Here is a 19,414-nt window from a genome sequence, read left to right on the forward strand (position 1 = left end):
GACATATAAGCAACTATGTATCTTGTTACAATGGTTCATGCAGTTAAGTGAGGCCACAATGTAAATTCCAGACGTTCACACGCTAGTCCAGCGTTCATGTGGAACACTCCCATTAAACTCGGCTTCATAAAAAACTTGAAAAGCATAAGTTAAGCAATTTTATACATCTCAATGATTCATAGAACATAACAAACATATACTAGTTCACAACAAAAGACAAAGTTGTGAGAAGGTTTACAAATCAGGAAAAACAAGCAAGGCTTCTCTGAGCAAAGGGCCTCCCGGCAGGCTTAAATTTCCTAGAGTTCACTCTGGTTTTTTCTTGTTGCCACCATCCAGGGTTAGGTTCTCTCATTCCAGAATAACCAATTATAATTGTGGTCTCAGCTGGAATGCTGAACTGAACCATGCAGTGTACTGACCAGCTGAAATTCTTGTGCATTCCACTAAATTTAAGCACCGCTATTTGCAGAAATAAGCAGACCACAATGCCTCTTGTCCGCGCACCTGTCCAAAAAATCGCCGTGTAGCCGTGCTAGCTAGTCCTCGGTCCATAGATGAACTGGTAGAAAGTGCATTCCGGACTAGGATGCAGTTATTTTCGCTCGTCCCTACACTGCAATCAGGAAGTAAAACGTACGAATCAACTTCTTTTAGAGTGTGTTAGTCATTCTACCCAGTAACTACCAATGTAGGAATACCTGGAAGATGGGTGGTTAGACAATGACAGTGAGGGATAGCCATCTCATTTTGCGCAGTTCTACTAAAACAGAGGTGTGTGCTTTTGATTGCGCAGATAGAAACGATACGGAGACAGACATCCCGAAGCAATATGGAGACAGACATACCTGTTTGCGCAAATACGAAATACGGTTATTTAAACAATGACAGATATTTGCAGTGGCGTATGATTAACAGTAGCATCTATTGTGTTATAATTGGCACTAGATTGACAATATGAAAGTGCCCTTAAGTAAGTAGCATCACATCACATCAACACTGCCACTAAATTAACATGTAGAACAATAGCATTAGTTTTATTCTCATGAGAGTAGCACATGGTCAGTAAATGTGCAATCAAATTTGTGCAGTTCCACTAGGATGAAGCAATGTTAGCGGTGTGAGATTTAAGTGTAACTGCAAAAACACAATTCATGGGAAATAAATCAAGACGGAAGCACTTCATAAAATGGTGGTGGCATTGCTTCAATTTATTGACGGCACTATACCATTACTTATAGTGACATTAGGTGGCATTGCTTAATGCTTCATGTGATTTTACATTAACGGTAGCGATATGGGCATAGGGACAGCAGGGGCATAAAGTGGTGAGGCAGATGTGGTTGCCGAGAGCGGAAAACACTCAGGCAGCATGTCTGTATTTGTCCCATTTTTATCTCCTCGACGACATTTTCTTATGTGAGCACAAGAAATCTAGACCTACTCATTCTCATTTGCTTGTCCCCCAACACCCGTCACTTTCTTTCCTTTTCAACCAAGAGATAGGTCCACTTACCCCACCCTTCGCCATCCACCATGCTTTCTTCGTCTTTTCAACCAAGAAACCGGTTGGGTAGCCAGTATCTACTACTTTCCCCCATTTCCTCTTAGAACCAAGTCCTAGATTCATGCTACAGCTTTCCCACTTTCTTCCCTGTTTGAACCAACTCTTAGAGTCGACTGTATGAACTAGCTTTACCACTAATAATAGTAAAAGTCTAGGTGGCTTTGCAACAGCGGACTGAAGTAGAAAAAGATCCACACGAAGCCAAGTGGGGAGCTGGGGCAGTAGAGCAAGGCAGGTTTCGAAGGAATATATACCTGAGGGTCGTCGGCATGTGGCAAAGAAAACGTCGGGAGTCCGCATCTTGGCCACAATACCACAGGGATGAAGAAGGGGTCGGAGGCCCTCCCGAGCCGGCGCTCTCTCGGAGAGAACGACACGACTGCCGATCGGGACGTGCGGGCAGCTGTTGGTCTCCTCCCTCACCGCCGACAACAACATGAACAATGTACCTACACCCCTACCCTGGTCGAGGTTGTCCGACCGAATTTGTGACCAGCCATGAGCTGAGAGAGAGAGAGAGTGTGGCCACCTTTGTCTTGCTTAGATCTGGAGAGCATGAGAGAGTGAACGAGAGGAACCCTAGTAAAGCAAGCGCTAAAGCTCCTGCTTATATATATAGTGGAGTGATTTTGTTGTACCAGCTTCAAAAAAATGCACTCCTACGTGTACCCGTGAGTGGGTGTGAGAGAACTAGTGCGTGCGTGTACCGGTTCTCTTTGTGAGAGTACAATATACTATGCCCAAAGAACGTTCGCCAGAAGAGTAATAGTATAAGTGTGTGACGTGTGAGCTAAAATAAAATGTGCGCGACATCTTTTGTTTTTTTAGAAGTTCTGAGGGTAGGGTGTGAAGAGCACATATGTGCATGACGTCTACCTGCAGATAGACGGTGGGTGCGAGAGGACTTGGGAGAGTCGTGACTCGTGAGGGTGCGTGTGCGTGAGATAGAGGGGGGCACGTATCAATGCAATGCATGTGTCCGTAAATCATTATCCGACAAACGTTCGCCACAAGCCTTTTCCTGATGAACGCCGTAAGAACCGTTAGATCGGCATCCGACAGTGTCTATTTTGCCATGTCATTTAACAGAACAGCCACTCCTCCTACACACAAATCTTCCACGTGAGTGTTAGCAACTACTGTATGCTCCCTCCGTTCCAAAATCCAGTGCATATAGCTTTATTGAAAATTCGAACCTCGCAAACTTTTACCGAGTTTTCGTGTACCAATTTGCACATGTAGAATACCCTGTATATATCATTTCATTCATCTTCGAGAGGTAACTATAAAGATGGGGGAGGAGTCTACAAAGAAAGACCATCGTATCACCTGCAACAATTTTAACCATCCTTTGGTGTGGAGGAATATCACAGGAACTCTATATGATGTGATTTTTATAGGATTTTTTCCTTTAGAGCCAATTGGTCCATAGGAATAGATTCATATACTCCACATTTCAAAGGAAATAAACATGATATCATTTTTGTAGCTTTAGAGCCACTTGGTTCATATGAATGGATTCCTATACTCCCATAATTTCAAAGGAAAATAAACATTAGCGTATATTCAATAGAAAAGTTCCTATGATATGAATCAAATTACATCTCTTTTCTAATCCCTCCTCATAGGAATTGAGATACATGTCATCTCTAGATTCAATAGGAAAGTTCCTATGATGTGAACCAAATGACATCTCTTTTCCATCCCCTACTCATAGGAATTGAGATACTCCATGTCATCTCTTTCCCTACAACTTCCATGTATACATCTTCTATTCCTAAATAGCTAGTACAACCCACTAGTAGCTTTTTTCCAAGACATGCAACTATGGCACACGAACTATATAGTGTGCGAATAACTTTGAAAGATGGTCACTGGATGAAGTTAATCCGACAGTGCAGAGATGGCAAATCCGAGCACTACTGGCCATTGGATATCGTCAACATTCCACTAGATCTGCCACATGTACAATTTAGAAGACTCCATGGTTGAACTTAAGCATAATGCACAAACCTCAAAACACAAGCACTTCTCCTTTGTTCTAGAATCTTCCTTATCATAATTGAGTTTTTTTCTAAATGAATTGCCATTATTTATTTTTTACTTTATGCTTTACAATGCACAACCCCATGAAACTTAACATTTTTATAAAACTAATTGATTTTGAATGAGATGAACTATAAGAACTAAACAAACATCTACATCCTCCATATATGACTCAAAGCTTTACATGCTATAGTATGTATTTATTCATAATTTGGTTTCGAAATCTCATGCATTCAATGCATGTGTACCTTACTAGTTTTGAGTAGAGTAGCAAATTTCACGCGGCCCCGGGTATATCAAAATGCAGGGCCCATGCATCATTGCCTTTCGGTCGAACCTACGTCTACATTTTTTTGTATGTACTATATCTCCACTGGTCCCTGAACCCAAAATGTTGCCTCGTTCCTGTAAAACCAAGCGGCCCACACATATTTAAGGCGTCGACTCAAACTCAATCCCTCTCCCGTTTACTACACCGTGGCCCCGCACGCCGTAGTACTCCTACAAACCCTACCGCCGCACTCATCATCAGTTTTCTTCAACAGGACGAGGGAGAAGCCGATTTGTAGTGGAGGCGCTTCCAAAAAAAGGATCAGTAGTGGAGACCCCTACCCTAGGGTGCCCTAGGTAGCTGCCGCACGCATCATTGTTTTCTCTTTTCTTTATGCTCTTGCGCCCTAGAGTGAAATGATGGTTGCTTCGTCCGTCCAGCTTAATGCGGGAAAGGTGGGGCTTTGTGATTTGACCCCTCATCGCTCATTTTCTACTACTGCGGCGCTACGACCGGGGTGCCTCCAATTCCAACTGTAATTTGGTGCATCACACATGGAACAAGACGGTGGATGAGCCACATGTTGGCCAAAGGGGTCCTGTTAAGTGTGTCGCCATTTCGTGTGCGGACTAACCCTGCTTGAGTTGCTACGCCAACACGACAGGAGCATCCTACCACTTGGTTTTGCTCCTTGGTGAATCCCGACTATATTGACCTAAAAAGATACGTACTGAACTACCCTCTCTGTCTTTTTTTAGGCGTCTCGGTTTATTGGGCGTGCACGTAGTTCTAGGTTATCCATTTGACTAACTAAATATGAGTTACTATGTCACAAAAAGTATATCATTGGATCCTTAAGCGGATGTAGTTTCTAAACATATAGTATTTAAAAGTCGAGGGTGGGGCTTTTCCTGAGCGGTAGGCGGGGAATTTCCTCCTAGTCGGTTTGACAGAGACGCGAGAAGATGAGGGAGTAGACTACTGCAAACGTAGGGTTGTGTGATTTGACAGCGAGTTACTGCTGGATAGGTGGGGCCTCGTGATTTGACTTGTCATTATCATTTTAACTGTGGCACTACGACCGGCGTGAGTCTCCCGATTCCTGACCACCTTCATACAAGTGCCTCTCCCAATGCTCCACCATGTAGAGGTTGGCTCTTGCATGAGAGCCCACTTCTCCACTTTTTCCTTGCCTCTTTCCTCCACATATGCAAAAATCCATGTAAAGCGGGCTTATAGCCCACTATTGTACTTACTTGCTCCTATAGGTGCTAAGCTTGCCACATAGGCATAAAGTCTGATGTGGCAAGTTAATTAAGAAGAGAGAGACTAGTTTGGTGACCCAAGAAAGAAACGGTGCTAAGTGCGTGTACCTAGGTGAAAAGACAATTTTGAGTCTATAGCTAATTAAATGAAGCAAACTTAGCAACAAAAAACTAAGCACCTATGCATTAGGGACTTGATTGCTAAGCCATTTAATGCCCTTAGCACCTCATCTAAGCACCATTTCATTGGAAGAGGTCACTCCTTGGCAAATGCAATAAATACTACGAAGAAAGAGATAGAGAGAAGTAAAAAAATACATTTATAGCCAATCTTATATCTAACCTTGTTGTAGTATGAGTGACTAAGTGATGACTATGTATGACATGCCAACATCAGATAGCCTAACGCACCGTGTTAAATCTCCAAGGGCGCGACCGCGCGAGCAACGTGACGGTCGTGGTAGGCGCGACCATGATACGGGCTGCTGGCAGCCCTTGGATATGAGATTGAACGGTCGCATGCTAAGTTGCTAAAAATTTGCAGAATAACCCTCCAGGATAGGATATTCACCCATAGGTCTAGAATCACGCCATGCAACCATTCTATCTCAGATCCAAGGGCTCTCGGAAGCCCGTATCATGGCAGAATGGAAATCCACTACCCTGCCGTTCGCACGCTGGCAGTTTGCTCCTATTCGTCCCCGCATGTCCTTTAATATGATGGCGGTTCGCTCCTAGTCGTCCCGTCCTTTCACATTACGGCAGTTCCACTAATCCTAACCCTCCTCCCAAATCCATTGCGTCCTAAATCTCCATGATCGGTGGTGCTTACAAGGTTAGAACCATCACCGGTGATGAGTTTGACGTCATCTACACCCGTTCTTTCGCGATGGTGAAAGGATGCCTTGCTCGCTTCAGACGCTTGTTTCCGAGGAGCGTACTAATTACTTTGCAAACTACAAAATTAATTCGACCACTCACCGTCTACCTTGGTTGGATTGATTTTGAAATTGAGCCATAAACTGGAAAGGAGGGAGTAGTAACTTTTGTCTCGATTAGTATTTGTGGGCTTGTATAGATGCAAAATGTATTTTTATAGTGGCCTTGTATAAGTAAATGGAGGGAGTACTAAAGGACATATATATTCCAAACAATATGATAATCTCTCTAACCAAGGTAGTAGGGACGAGGAGTAAACGGAGGGAGTAGTAAAATTTTCTTCTCGTCCTGCGAGCCACCGCGCGCGTGGGCGAGGGAGCGGGCGTAAGGCGTACATTAGTACTACTACTAGTAAGCAAGCTTCACCTCATCCTGCGAGCCACCGCGCCCGTGGGCGGGGGAGACGGCGTACTAAGCAAGTTCTCCTTGTTCTGCGAGTTGATGGGACACATCAAAAGTACTCTAGTGTATAGAGCCTTGCCTCTAAGGTAGGCCCCACATGGGTTGCCTCCTTTTTTTAACATAACGCGTCAAGTCGCAATTTTTTTGTTCACCCGTGGTAGACGATCCTCCCTCCACCAAGTGGACAACCAGTACACGTGTCAAATTACTACGTGGGCTGCCTTTTCGTACAGAAATGAGCTCCACCGTGTACCCGTGCGGGTGTGGTTGGGAAAGAGACATGAGTACGTGCGCCGTGCGCGCACCTCTTCTCTTCGTGCATGTCCCCGACCTACGTGGATGTGTGTGAGAGAAATACAAACCTAGACATAATGCGTCGTCCATCCCCATGCCTCCGCCCAGTCCGACCACCAGTCACCACCATGCCCCACTCCTCCTCACCTTATCTCTCACCTTTCTCCCTCCATTTTTATATACAAGGCCACTATCAAAATTACAATTTGCAGATATACAAGGCCACTAACACTAAACGATGCAATATTACCTCGTAGTACTAGCAAAGGGGGACATTAATTATCCCTTGCATGCATGCGGGAGTGTGAGCATTGGCTTGATGTGCATGAAAGAGAAGAATACACATTAATTTACATGGCAAACAAGGAAACAAGGTGCTTGCAACATTGACTTAGAAGACATTAATTCTTGCCTTGGTACCTGTAATATGGGTTTGTGGCCTTGTATACAAAAATGGAGTCCAATAAAATTCTCGAGATACCATTTATCCGATAAAATTCTCGAGATATCATTAGTGTTTACAAAATGGGATTACTCCTGCATGGGTCAATCACAATACGTGTTTTGTAAAAAAATGCATCTTGATGTTCCGTGCAATGCACAAGCATCTTGTTAGTCCATGAAAACAACACATGGCAAAATTCCATGGCGAATGAGGGATTTGAATCTGTTGGGAGGGGCTGTTTGGATCTTGCTCGGGGTAGCCAAAATATTGGAGACCCTTTTGTCCACCGGTGCCTTTGCCACCGATGAACGAGGAATGGCTCGGGTGCTCATGCATCCTCCAGCGTGCATGTTGGAGACGAGCTCGCACAAGCTATGTTTTTTTTGTCCCACCACGCCGCCCGAGCCACCCGCAGACCGACCGGTGACCCGCAAATTACGCCTTCCAACCGTAGCCACACATATTATGACAACAACTCAACCAACCAGACAAAATTCACGCAAACACAGCGATGTTTCATATTAACAACGACGAAAATCATATAAAATACCGGATTTTCATACAAACATGACTGATTTCATTACATTCAAATGAACTATGCGGTGCTAATTCTAGACATCACATGTATATAATACCTGGCCTAAATGGTCACCCGCCGATCTATTTGTGTTCCTCATGTCCGGCGAGACGATGACTGGACTGCCGGGAGCCCTAGAGGTATATGCTTCAGCGCAAAGGACGGCTCGCTTCCCCACTGCCCAACTGATATCATTAGCTGATGCCGAAGATGATGGTGGAAGGGGGCTTCCCAGCTTCCCTGGAGCCCAGGCGGGGTCGACGAAGGTCCTCGCAACAAAAGGATCCGGCAAGACACCTTCTGTGTATGCCGGCGTCGCCTCCGCAGTGGTCTTCATGGGACCCAAGCGGCGGCGGCCTCTCGTGTTCTACTTCTCCTTGATGATGGCGGCGGACGCGGAGGCGCTGGCCACCGACTCGTCGCTCTCCATGCACCCAGCTTCTCTCGCTGCTTGCATGGCGCGGCCGCCGGCATGGGAGTCTCGGCCACAGAAACGGGAGACGCGGTACGAGGCGGGGGCGTGGACGGCAGCAACAACACCCGTGCACCGCTCCTCGTCGAGCTGTCCTAGAGCGGCGAGTTGGTGAATCACGCACCAGCTTGGGGTGGCAACTGGCTCCGTCGGGCGAGCGGAGGGAGGTGGATCAGCGAGCTGCATAGCTCGTATCTGGCGGGCTACCCAGCCGGCTTGGATGCGGAATAACTACTCTTCGTAAGCCATTGTAAGAGTGGACAAAATGGTGAAGGAGGAGATAGGGGAGCGGCGGAGGTGTGCGATTCTTGGCCGGTGTTTGGCCTCGTTTAAATAGGAGATTAAATAGACGGCCGACGGGAGGAGCTCGGCCGGCGTTGCATTTAATGCCCGCCTAGTCATGAACGGACGTGTGTCTAGAGTGGGTTTCTTGGCTTCCACACGGGCGGGTTTCATGGAGGCGTTTGAATGCGGCAAGGACGCGTGTTCAGTCGGGCGTCCAGCGAGTGGCGCCCTTGACTCTGACATAGGACACCGTGCCATTCTTCCACTGACGTGTGGGCTCTTTGGGTACATGGCCTACATGCCAGTGACCCAACGAAGGTAGCGCACAATAGAGGAACCTTTGGTGGGCCAGGGTGGTCAGAAGCGGGCATTTCATAAACCGATGATTGTTCATTGAGTGTGACGTCATCTTTTTCATGTAGATAAGCCTACTATGTTGATAGCCAGTTCGATATGTTGTGATTCATAAAGACCGCTGCAAACATCAATGTTCTGCTTATCACAGATAAGATTGATTAATACCCGTAACAATCCATGTCCTTAACAAAGGGCGCATGCACATATAGGTTAAGCGTGTGTCTTGCGTCGTGTGCTGTGTGCATGCAGGCGTGTGAGTGTTGCGTGCGTGCAAGGGTATGTTTCAGTATTGCATGCATGTGTGCGTACGTGCGTGTGTTCGTGAGTGCATGTGTACGTGTCAGTGTTGCACGCCTGCATGCGTGCGTGTGTTCGTTATGTGTAGGTGTCAGTGTTGCACGCCTGCATGCGTGCGTGTCTTGCATGCGTGCATATGTACGTGCAGGGTGAGGCTATACGTCAGTCGACTGACTTTTTCATCTCTGGTCATTCGATTTTCCTGCCGTTGGATACGAAATCAAGGGCCTGCAATTTATCATCAAACTCCACCCCCCGAGCCGCCAGCCACCACCGGCCGAACCGCGGGCCCTCGCCGCCTGCGGCCGGCCCGTGCCGCCACGTCGCCCTGCCTGCCCCGAAACCACTCCCCACCGCCGGTCCACCACTGCACCGGCCATCCCTCTAGCCCCCCCCCCCCGCGTCGAGCTTTTTCTCCGGTGATCCCCACCCCACCGCCCAATCAACGCCCCCCACCGCCGGCGACTACCAACCAGAGGTCTCACAACTTCGAATACCCACCGACCACTAATTTATTACCATTTCTGTCCTTCATATACGCCCTGACGGGTGGGCTCTATGGTAATGTGCGCTGCTGAATGTGGACCATTTGACTGGTCAATTGATCGTGTCATCAACAAATTATGGAGTTGAGTGCAGTGTCAGCAACAAATTACGGAGCTGTCCTCCATTCCCAAATATTTGTCTTTCTAGACATTTCAAATGGTTACACCATACGGATATATGTAGACTTATTTTAGAGTGTAGATTCGCTTATTTTGCTTTGTATGTAGTCATTTGTTGTAATCTCTAGAAAGACAAATATTTAGGAACGGAGGGAGTATTTTATTAACACAATACAGACTCAAACTACCATTTCTTTCTTTCATATACGGGCTAACACGTGGGCCCCACGGTTACACGCCCCGATGGTGCAACACTAGTTGCACAACGTGGAACGTTTGACTGGTCAATTGATTGTGTCATCAACAAAATACGGAGTTGTATGGGTGAGCCAGTGACCGTATAATCATGACATGTACTCCCTCTATTCCTAAATATAAGTCTTTCTAGAGATTCTACTATGGACCACATACGGATGTATATAGATGCATTTTAAAGTGTAGATTCACTCATTTTTCTCCGTATGTAGTCCATAGTGAAATCTCTACAAAGACTTATATTTAGGAACAGAGGGAGTATTTTTTTAACATGGTACAGATGAAAGGGCTCATATATACGCGCAAGCACTCACCTCTTTAAGCGCACACACGCAAACCCTACCCCTATGAGCACCTTCGAGAGAGTGAGCCAGCATATGATCTTGAGATTTTACGAAGTCACCATAGGTGCCACGTAGTCGAGTGGAACATCTCCTCCCACTGAACGCACATCGCCGAAAAATACTGAAATTAACACAGGATAAATGCGAGCACTGGGACTTTAACCTTAGTGGGCTCGAGAAACCACTGTCCTCCTAACCATCCAACCACATGTTGGTTAGCACGAGAAAATGTATGTGGTGACCGTGATGAGCTTATTCTGAAGTCCAGTGACCATATCATGCTTTTGCTTCAAATAAAATGACCGTAAGTGTCGTCAACAAAATATAGAGCACGCATCAAATGCAAAGTCCGTAAGTGTCATCAAGAAAATATGGAGACGTATCTTGAGCTAGATACCGTATGATCACCACGAGAATGTATACGGTGACCATAATGAGCATATTCTGAAGTCCAGTGACCGTATAGTGCTTTAGCTTGAAATACATTGACTGTCACAACTCACAAGTGAATGTGTCGTGGGCATGCATACTTTTAGAGGGCCGAGAGATAGTTTGTGTGCGTACGTGAAAGTGGTGTAGAAAGAGGGGGTGTCCGGTGGAGACAAGGAGAGATATGCCCTTCGTTTCTCTTTCCCGTGACTAATATTTAGGAGAATATATAAACATTCACAATGTAGAACAAATATTTTTGGATGCACCATGCAATTAACTTTCATGTATAACATTGTACTATTGTATATGCTTATTTTCTTAGTGTCCGATTGCGTGTGTGGTGTGGTGGGCACATCATTTCTAGTTGTGGTGGGTCAACATGAGGACTCATGGGTCGGTTCCATCCTGCGCCACATATAGGTTGGACCGAGATGCGTTATACGAAGACCCATGTGGAGGACTCGGCGTACAACACAAAGCTACCAGAGTCGCGGAGGACTCTATCCCCACTGGTGATAAGCCGACTATATATGATTTGTAACCCTAGCCCCCCAGTATGTTATAGAAGCTTGGGGGCTAGTTCGTTCACAGTATACACACACACGCACAATGCCTGGTATTCACGTGTACTTTGTACACACCCCTATCACTAATATACAGTACTAGGAGTAGGCTTTTTCCTCAACTGCAAGGGTCCGAACTAGGGTAAAACCTTGCCTCGTATTACCATCGAGCCTAACAGTAAGGGATACCCTACTGAATGATATGATGGAATCATATCTGCCAACTACCAAGAGAGAGGTGTGTCTGCGCGGGGGGGGGCACTGTGTGCGAGAGAGGCCTAAAGATAATGTGCGTGCAGGAGACATGTAGGCACATATATGTGCGTATAGAGGGCTAGTAGAGACCGTGCGTGTGTATATATGCATGTGAGAGAAATAGTGTTTTCCAACTGAGATTAGTGAAAAGAGTGGTACATAGTAGTCAGAGAGAGAGAGAGAGAGAGAGAGAGAGAGAGAGAGAGAGAGAGAGAGAGAGAGAGAGAGAGAGAAAGATACAGAGAGAGCATGTGCGCGAGACACCCCGACACCCCGAGAGAGATTGTGAGCATGTGTGAAAGAGAAATACCGATGCATATAAAGTGTGTGCACTTATGCGTTAGATAGAGAGAGATATAGTGCGTTTGTGAGAACGGGCCGAGGCATAGTGCATCTACGTGTAAAAGGCGGTTCTACGCATTAAATTAAAATATAAATGGCATTATTATTTTTGGATGAGATCATGAATTTTGCAAATTGCGTATGGATGAAAATCAGTCTATCAGACACCCATACTCTATTGAATTCTAGCATGTGCGTGTGTTTATTTCATATTATCGATCCATAGAGTGAGAGCGGTTTGAAATACATGCAATGGATGCTTTTGCAATTCATATATAAACATTAATTAGTGCACTCCATGTTGTTAGTGTGAAGCACTTTATACATTTGTCACTTGCATGGATACATTCCAAATTGCTACGAAATAGAATACATGTCAAATTCAACATAAAGGGGGTTTCGAAGATTTGAATTCATAGGAAGTGCATTCATCTATTTGAACCCGAGATAATGGCATTTGTAAATCATATGTAAAAGGGGGCATTAATCTTTGTTGTGCGTTTGAACATGCTATAGATATTCATACGCATGCCTAACTTTTTTTTGCAAGCAAGGAGATTATATCTGGAACCATGCATGAACTAAGGTAAGTTGCATATTTTTTAATATATACTCGTGTACAATGTATATTCAAATGTACCCCCTCCATTCCAAAATAATCATAGCTTTAGGATTTTCAAGAGTAAAGATTTGTGAAGTTTGACAAATTCTAAAAGTTCAATTCAAGAGAACCGAAAACGTTAATGCTTCTGCTCCCAAATATTGAACGACCCGACTCTGGCCCGTGTAGCCTATCGGCCCGATGTCCAAAGGTCTAAACCGGGGTAGGTTTGTAACTTCGCCAAGATGCCAGTCTCAACCACCTCCGAGAAGCATTCATACGCCGTGGGCGCCTAAACACCCATGCGCTCGACCGAAATCTATCCCGCCCACATTTGGGACACCTCAGATTATTGTCCTACCCCCAACCTGCAATATGTCCGAAATTTTAGATGGGGGTCCCCAAATTTCAAACAAGCGCGTCTCAAACCGAAACATTGTTCCCCCTTAGTTCCCCGCCTCCCTCCATTTCCCCATTCATACTCCATGGGCACCAAAACGCCCTCTCCACCAACCGCGAAACCCCAGCATCCGCCGTCCTCCACCCCATAGCGCCCAATCCACCGCCGCCCTCCTCCATCACGCCGGAGCTGGTACCCCGACGTCGTCGTCCAACGCAACCGCAACCGCAACACCCTCAAGGACTTAGCAGCTGAAGCCGAGGCAGAGCTGCCTCCACGATGCCGACACCTATGTGCGCCGTACCAAAACCACTCCGACCACGCCATCCTGCGCCTCACTGCTGCCGCTCCACTGTCGCAACCGTCCACCGCACCAGAGCTGTTCCCGCTATGTCGTCATTCGCCGCCTTGGATCTGGTTCCCCGCCGCCGACAGACGGCCACCGCACCACACTCAACAACTTGGCCATGGGTTCGTCCAAGGCTCCATCGTCCTCCACAACTTCTCGTTTCCAGCGAACCAAAAGAAGTTCATTGGAAAAACAGAAGGAGGACACAACACTGCGAGTAGAAAGAGGCACTCCTCTTCCCTTATTCATGCAAATCTTACGTCTCTGCTCACACCATATTAATCCCACGAAAGAAACTAGTTGATTACTTCTTACTGCATCTTCTTCGTGATACTAAATGCACAAGGTTTCCTCCCTTTACTATTTCACCTTTGCTAGAGGTTAGTAGCCCGCCTGGATTTCAATTCAGGGTCAGTCGAACCGCAATTAAGAGAAGCAGCACCCGCTTAGGTGCGCGGAACACCTAGTCCGCTCGTTCGCCGGGGAAGCGGTGCATCAGTGTCTATCATAGGGTTGTGGGGCGCAGGAGCTGCTTGCGCCTGATCTGGAGGTCGGCAGGGCTTGAATGGATGGTCGGGGGGCGGTGCCAAGCACAGTGGTGTGGTAAGGTCGAGAGGAGGGTGGAGCAGGGGACTGACGGTGTCCTGGACTATGGGGTACTCACCACGTCGTCTCCCGATCAGTTGGATTGGGCCGAGGACCCCCATGGCCGTATACTCATGGGCCAGTTCAGACAGTTCCCGCATACAAGGAAGATTCCACAAGACTTGGTGATCAAGACAAGGACTCCTCCCCCACCGGCGTATTCGGCTAGGACTCTTGTTATCCTCGACCTCTGGTGCATTATATAAACCGAGGCTAGGCTAGTCGATATAGGATCATTATCATGACATTACTCATCATACCTCTAGGGTTTAGACCACAACATATGATCTCGCGGTAGATCAACTCTTGTAACCCCTATATTCATTATAGTCAATCAAGCAGCATGTAGGGTATTATCTCATCAAGAGAGCCCGGAGCTGGGTAAAATCCCGCGTTCATGTTACCATTGATCATAAGACGCACTACTTGGGACCCCCTACCCGAGATCCGCCGGTTTTGACACCGACATTGGTGCTTTCATTGAGAGTTCCGCTATGTGATCGGCGAAAGGATCAATGGCTCGACTGCAGGTCAACTGCGACGTCGGTTTCTTCGTCACCAGCTCGACTGGTCACCTTGGCTTGACCGAGAACTGCGCCCTACCTCCGATCGTCATGTTCGGATGAGGGACTTCATCAACATCAACTCCGATCTCTATCGAGATCATGGAGGAGTCATCCATGGAGCTCGGGGGCTCAACATCAACATTGTCCTCGAGCGACCGTGCTGTTTTTCTGGACAACAAACTCGTATCTGCTGCCACCGCCTCCTCGAATGTCACTTAAACGATTGCTTCGGTGGAATTATGCGGAATTAAGTCTACAACAACCCTGCAAAATTTTTGTCGAGTTCCGATGAAGGAATCTCCGGCAATCTCCGATATACCGGAGCCCTGTTGAATCTGGACGAGAATCCGGACGAGTTTAGAGCGTGGTGTCCAGAATCTAGCTCAGATGTCCTTTGGAAGATCCAACCGTTGATTTTCTCAGGAATTCGTATATCTACCACCTGCCAAAAATTCAGCTCGATCCGACCGTCCAAACTCCAGGAACCTTCCCATTAGTGCATCCCTTTTTCGGATCTGTTTTCTGTGCGAGAACGAATCCGACCCAAGTTCATCTTCTTTACGAACGGGATTTCGGACAACCTTTTTGAAGGACGTTTTCGCATGGGGTATTGTGTTTTATTCTCAAACACATCGTCGCGCCGTCACGCCGGTGTATTAAAAGTATTAAAAGTATTCTTACAATACGAACGGGATTTCGACCCAAGTATTAAAAGTATTCTTACAATACGAACTTCACCGTCGCGCCGGTGTCAAACTAGCCCGACAACATCACTCCATGGCGGCTGACCTGCGTTAGACACGTCGTCGATTTATTGAGCCGAGCTCAATTTCTTCGGATCATCATCTCGGCCAGCCGAACAATAGTTCGGCATCACGAAGGATAAATCTTCACCAACATCGCCGCCCCACGGATTACACGGAAGTGGGCACACCGACATCGCCGCGTGGTCACTTCATCAAGCCAGCATTGACTGCGTCACAAGTTACGACATGCGTCGGCATAGCTGCACTGTTGCTTCTTCAAGCCGATGTCCATCACGCCGAACTACTTCAACACCTCGGCTGACACAGCAGCTGCAACGTCTCCTTATCGACCTGCTCCGTCACCTCGTCTAGACCGAGGACTTCGCCATCTCTTCATCAACTTACTTCGGAGACTTCGGCGTCACCAACCGACCAGCTTCATCACATTAGCTGGACCACGGGCTTCGCCGTGGCGAGCCAACCTTTGCCAGGATTGCCATGCCATCGCTTCATCACCCATCAAGCAATGGGTGTGCGGATCGAGTCCCAATTTTGGGAGTAATCTTTCTTCAGACACGCTACAACAAACAAACTAGGTGCTATTAATCCTAGCAATTTTTGCTTGTTTGGGTTTATTTTTCCCAAGGAATTATTACTCTGCTTTGTTCCATCATTTATACACAGGCCTATCAAATGGTGGCCGCATTAACAACGGTCGCGTGGTGGTCCAGTCAGTTTCCGTGCATAGTTTGGCGAACGCCATATCCGGAACTCGGACCGACCTGTGAATTCGGGCTTTGTCACGCCTTCACTGCGCCACGCCTTTACCACATCACGCCCTGCATCGACATTGACCTCGACGCTCAGGCCATATCTCTTTCATTATTTACTTCACTTGTATTAAATAAGTAGAAGAATTTTTTTATATACATTATTATCTTTATTTGTTATTTCTTTTGGTTTGCACTATTTTACCTGTGCAGCCAATCGACTCAGACCGAGCCGTGTTGTCGCCTTGGCGTGTCGACCTGCTCCATTACCGCGACTGGACTGGGGGCTTCATCTTCTCGGAGTGCCGGACTCTCTGCTCGGCCACCTTGGGACCAGCCTGGGGGCTGGAACCCTTTCCCACATCAAGCTCGGACCGCGTCATCAATGCCGAACATATCAACCAGCTAAGTTGCTTTCATGCTCAAAAACTTCCAGTCTTAAATTTTGTTCGGTTTGAACAAGCATTATACTTTTTTGGCAAAAAGTTGCTTGAGAAAAACTTCCCTGTCCAAACTTTGTTTGTGACACACATATTCAAATACCCTGTTTATTTGGGGGCTCCCTTGATGGAGCTTTTCCTCTTGCATATGATTATACTTGTACAACTTTGTTCCTTTTATCGTGTATTACGCCACAATATGCACCATGTTGACTTAAGCGACTTGCAAGATGGGTTGCCTGTATCCTGTGCTTACCCCTACGTTCCCGATTGTTCGGCTAGGAAGTAAAGGGAGCACCTCTATGATTGTCACGATTGGTTCATCCGAGCCGGACCTCAGACTGGGTGAAGCCGAAAGCTAGCGCTCTTACTATTTTCAACAATGGTCGGCACACAACGGAACTCATGAGTACAAAAAATCCATGGCACAAGTCTCATAATGACAATGAGCACCGAAGAAAGGTATCGGTGGGGGTACTATTTTCTTCGAAGATGCTTCTTACACTTTGTTGGTAATATAACATAAGTTCCCTGAGTGCACTTTGTCTATTACAGCCTTATGGCCTGATTGCCTAGTTATCGGAAACACCATCGATACTCTCGATAGGTGGAGTACATAACACTTTTCGGTCCTCGACCGAAGAGGGAGAAGCCGACGGTCGGTTAAGACGCGTATAAAGTTCGGGTGAACACATATATGATATAAGTACTTCGGTACATACAATCATTATACATAAAATTCTTTTACTCAAGTAACTTGGGGGCTCTTAAATTTATATGAGCTATTTTATAATAAGTGTTCTTCTTCCTAGTCGTTGCAAAGTTTTTTTTCTATCACTCCTTTTTTCGACGCAACTATGTGGTCAATAGCCCGATTTCCCTCTCATCCACCTTCGGGATAGGAGGTTGAAGCCGTAGGCTGACCCGCTTGAAGTCTTGAGATAGGATGTGTCATGTTAACGCACGACAGAAGCACAATTTTTTCTCTAAGACCAATTTTCGGATTGGCACCGAACACTTGATGTAGTTCGAACGTCGAGTTTTCACTGACGGTTTTGGTTTTCCAATCCTATGGCACTTTTCAACTATTTGTGTGTTTTCCGCATAAGTCTCACAGTGCAACGCTGGACACCTTTAGAGATTCGGCAAAAATTCTCGGATATTGCTATATATGCATCGGTTTCAAATTGTGTCTTCGGTCAATAGTTGGGTTGCCTGGCTCCTGTGCTTGCCTCCTACATTCCGCTTTGTTCGGTTAGGTGTGCAAAAGGAGAACCACTGCGATTGTGCTTCCAATTCGTATGGTTAAGCACCTCGGTGGAGAAAGCCGAAAATTGACTGTCACAATAAAGCATAAACCGGTCAGCGATCCGATGACTATGTTAAATGAAGGGCCATTCATAACATTGGCCAAAGTGTTTACGACTTGACCTCGGTTGTCGCCGAACACTAAGCGGGGGGCTACTTGCTGGCCTCCCAACTTTAAGCTCCTATGAATAAGTGAAAGTTATAAAGCCCGCATATCTGATTGCCTCGTTTCCGCCAACACAACCGCCTTCGGGCATCGAGACGTCGGCTAAGGGTTGTTTCGTTATTCCGGAAACACCCTGTGTAGCATCTACAAGGGGGTAGAAGCCGACGATGGGCTACTTTCAGATTATAAACGGTCGCAATGGAAGTGAAACTTTGGGTTCATCTAGACCATAGAGTTCAGAAGCTTTCCCCGAACTAAATCCTCAGTATTTTCCTCCCACATTGATCGGAGCTAAGGTTTTGTGATCATGCTTAGCATGACAACCCAAAGAAAGGAACCAATAGCGGGACTATTTTCTTTGGACGGTGTTTATAAAATAATATACAACTTTGTCTCTCTGCGTACCTTTGTTTATAAAACCATATGGCCGGATTGCCTTGTTTGCCGTAAATCTTGGCCCTCATAAAGGCTTTATAAAGTAGGACAAACACTCCCCGGCTACGGGCCGAGGAGGCTGAAGCCGATGGCCGGTCAACAAAGTTTTGTACAGTGCGGATCCGAGCATTGATGATGTAAAGTACTTGGATACATAGAGTCATTACACATAATTTGTGATTTTACTTTGGATATCGATCCTTAATTCGACAACCCGTGCCCACATTAAGGCTCGGGGGCTACTGGGCTTCGTGCTTATTATTTACAAATATTAAAGGGGTACATCGATCCCCTGATCTAATGTTGCCACCCGACCAGTGTCTCAGGGGCTATTGCATTGGCAATCCAATGCAGAAAATTTCAAGTGCAATATAGTTTTCGAGGAGATTATTATCCTCAGGTTGGTCGGCCGCACCCAACCTGAGTCTCGAGGACTTTGCACACCGTGTTTCTATTCCTATATATGCTGCCGAGCTAGGAGTTGATCCTCGGGCTGATTTCGCGCATCGACCTGAGTCTCAAGGGCAACTAGGATCAACAGTTTCATGTTTTCCTTCAGGTGCATCTCGGGTTTTAGACCGACGCACACACCTTGAGGGCTACTGGCTATATATCTCGGCAGAGAATAAATTGCACCAATCAAAAAATCAGCCCGCAGTCAGGGTGGTGCACCACCTCAGAAGCAGTCTGGCATTAAGCTCGGGCGCTAGTGGCTGGCTCCATAGAGGGCATTTCCGGCATTAAGATCGGCTAAACTCCTTCAACTTTTTGAACCCAGATGATCTATGACATCTCGGATATAGTCCGGCGTTGGAGCTCGGATACAGTCCGACGTTGGGGCTTGGACACAGTCCGGCGTTAGAGCTTGGATATATTCCGGCATTGGCGCTCGGAAGAAGTTCGGCGTTGGTGCTT

Source organism: Triticum aestivum, chromosome 1B (genome assembly GCF_018294505.1).
Source record: "Triticum aestivum cultivar Chinese Spring chromosome 1B, IWGSC CS RefSeq v2.1, whole genome shotgun sequence".
Lineage (NCBI taxonomy): Eukaryota > Viridiplantae > Streptophyta > Magnoliopsida > Poales > Poaceae > Triticum > Triticum aestivum.